A 3,119-nucleotide genomic window follows, 5' to 3' on the forward strand; every position below is an offset into this window, starting at 1 on the left:
GGATTTTGGTTTCAGAGTTGTGTCCTTAAACATAAATACCAACTACTTGCATTATTTTTCTCAGAAATAATAGTAGAAAGTCCCAAGCACTTATGATAACCACTATTATTTCTAAAAAAAAAAAAAATACTATCAAAATGTCTATCAGCTTGATTGTGGTGATTACTTCACAATGTGTTTGTATATCAAAACTTCAGGTTATTATACCTTAAATATATACACGTTTCATCTGTCACTTATACTTCAGTAAAGCTGAAAACATATGATCAAAATGTATCATGCTAATTTATTTAGTTACATCAAACCTAACTAGGCTTCCAGCAACATAAATATGTATTCACGGAGCAGTTGTGTCTAATTGTTGCCTCTCATTGGAGTCCAGCACATCTATGTCACACACGTGTGTTATAGAAGTGCATAGCACGTGTGTGTGTGTGGCTTGTACTCCGTTACACTACTTTACATGCACTGACACAGACAGGCCTGAGTGGTGAAGAGAGCTAGAACTCTATCTTCCTCATCAGGGACGCATTTTCGTTTAGAGTTTACATGAGGACACTGAGGTTTGTTGAGTTTAAGTGACTTGAGTTCGACCATGTAGGTGTGGATCTCTGTCAGTATACTGTGAATCCTGGGCTCATTACACCTCTTTACAGCTTCTCCATGTGGATCCTGCAGCTTCTTAAGTGGGCATTTGTGGTGGATGACTCAAGGCCTGAGTGGCCCTCTCTCTGAGCACCCCTAAAACCACTAGCTTTATCGTGAGCAGCAGCCCCTGACTATGGTGGTCCGTGAGCCTTGCCCGGGTCCACAGGTGTCACTAACAGCCGAGTTGTACAAAATGTTAAGTACAGAGGGGAAAAGAAAGGTGGTGGGAACGAGAAATGAGAAGCTGGTCCCGTTGCTCTTTGCTGCATCTACTGTGAGAATGAAGACCATTCTCAGCAATCAGGCTGTCGACCTTCCAGAAAACGTCGACATCACTCTGAAAGGATGCACTGTTATTGGGAGGCGCCCCAGAGGAACCTGCAAAGGGACTTGGATCACATGAATGTGGAACTCAGTCTTCTTGGCAAGAAAAAGAAGAGATTGACAAATGGTACAGAAAGAGAAAAGAACTGGCTTGTGTTTGCACTACCTGTGGTCATGTATAGAGCACGGTCAAGGGTGTCACACCAGGCTTCCATAACAAGATGAGGTCTGTGTATGCTTACTTCCCCATCATCATTGTTATTCAGAAGAATGGTTCTCTTGCGGAAATCCAAAATTTCTTGGGCGAAAAGTACATCCGCAGGGTTCAGATGAGGCCAGGTGTTGCTTGTTCTGTACCTCAAGCCCAGAAAGAGGAGGTAATTCATGAAGGAAATGGCCTTGAACTTGTATCCAACTCAGCTGCTTTGACTCAGCAAGCCACAACAGCTAAAAACAAGGATTTCAGAAAAATTTTGCATTGTGTCTATGTTTCATCAGCACACTGATGAATAAGTTGTCCATCCAGCTACAGAAACGGCAAGGTGCCAAATAATTTTTAAGACTGATTTGTGATATTTTAAGGATGAAATAAAAGCTATATTGATTTGGGACTTTTTCTTAGGAAAAAAGAGAAAGAGAGAGAGAGAGAGAGAGAGAGAGAGAGAGAAGCTGGTCTCTTTGTTGAGATCAGTGAGCTGGGATCATCTGAGGTGCGTGAGGATGACACCTCCAGGACTATCCAGACTCATGATGCTGGCTCCCAGCAGGTGGATACACGCCCGCTCGAGACCTGTTTTTTTGTGGTAATTCAGCATGAGAATTAGGTGTAATTATGACTTTCAAAGATCCGTCTTGTATCCTGTGTGATTTGGCTTCAGGCAAGCGATCACAGAAGGAAAGCTCTTGTGTTTATCACATACCACAATCACATGGCTGTCTCATAGCTGAAAATATACCAATGAAAAGCCACACACTTTGCCCTAAGCTCGTTTTCCTCATCCCCAGATGCTGCACCCTCTTCAGGTGCACCATCCAACCTATACTTTCCTTACAGCCTTCGTAGACCCTCTTACTCCTTCTCAGCGCGGTGACCTTGGGCAGATACTTGTGGCTTGACAAAAAAGCAATGCGGCAAATAATAATTATCAAAGACACCAGTCATTAAGCCTGTTAGAACTGATGACATCAGTAATTAAGCCTATTAGAATGCCACAAACCGCACAGGAAGATCGGTTGATACTTTTTAGTCACATGTTCTATTCGTATAAGAACTATATTTAGCAGGGTATTTTCATTTTAAAAAATTAAGCATATGCATTTTTATCTGTAGTTTTTAATGATGAGAATGGTGAAGGCATATTAGAAGTTTAAGCACATACTGCAATTTTCTTCCCCTATTAACTCCATAAATAGCAGCCATTTGATGTGCAGACTTTTAAGTTTTTAATGGCAGTAATTATAAGGCCTTATCTCTTTTGAACTTTTTCTTTGTTGCAATTGATTTATTCTCCTGCCTTTGTTAGATTCATAATTTTATCTAAAAAAAAAAAGTTTCCTGACTTTATTCTCTTTGTCACGAAGAAGACAGACATGCTATTGAGTGGCAACAAGCTGGGATGAGTCATTACATTCTGATCACCTTCCTGCCAGGGCATGTAATCCTTGGAAACTTTTGAATAGCTTGGCGCTCTGTCGTTTCTCTGTAAATCCCAGGGAGTGAAATAGAGGCAAGGAGCCCCATTATCACTTTGACTCGAGCTTGCATTTGACTGCAAAGGCCCAGGAGTGCCCTGAGAGCCGTGAGTCAGAGGACCTCTCCTTACCTGGAATGAGAATGACTTTCCTCTCTTTAGTCTCAGCTGATGCAAGTAATTGCATTGTCTGCCTAACTTTTCAGAGACTGACCCTTTACCCCTCTTGATTCCCACTTCTTTCTTGTATCCACCTTATCTTTGCCTCCTAACTTCTTTCTGCTTTGCCTCACTGACAGCAGAAGGATTTGACAAGTGACTGCGCATGTGCTATCTAATTTGGTCTGGCCAGAGCTATTTTAATGTCCCCGTGAAGTGTGAAACTGTCCCCACTGAAGTCTCATCTCCTCTGGTCTCAGAACTCTCCAGCCCCCACTGTTACCTACACTCCTTTGT

At 42.0% G+C, this 3,119-nt stretch overlaps 1 pseudogene; it reads left to right on the forward strand.

Annotated features, from left to right (window-relative positions):
- Window positions 1-898: 898 nt before the first annotated feature.
- On the forward strand, window positions 899-1,478 carry LOC122473598 (annotated as a pseudogene).
- Window positions 1,479-3,119: the final 1,641 nt, after the last annotated feature.

The sequence above is a fragment of the Prionailurus bengalensis genome, chromosome B4 (genome assembly GCF_016509475.1).
Source record: "Prionailurus bengalensis isolate Pbe53 chromosome B4, Fcat_Pben_1.1_paternal_pri, whole genome shotgun sequence".
NCBI lineage: Eukaryota > Metazoa > Chordata > Mammalia > Carnivora > Felidae > Prionailurus > Prionailurus bengalensis.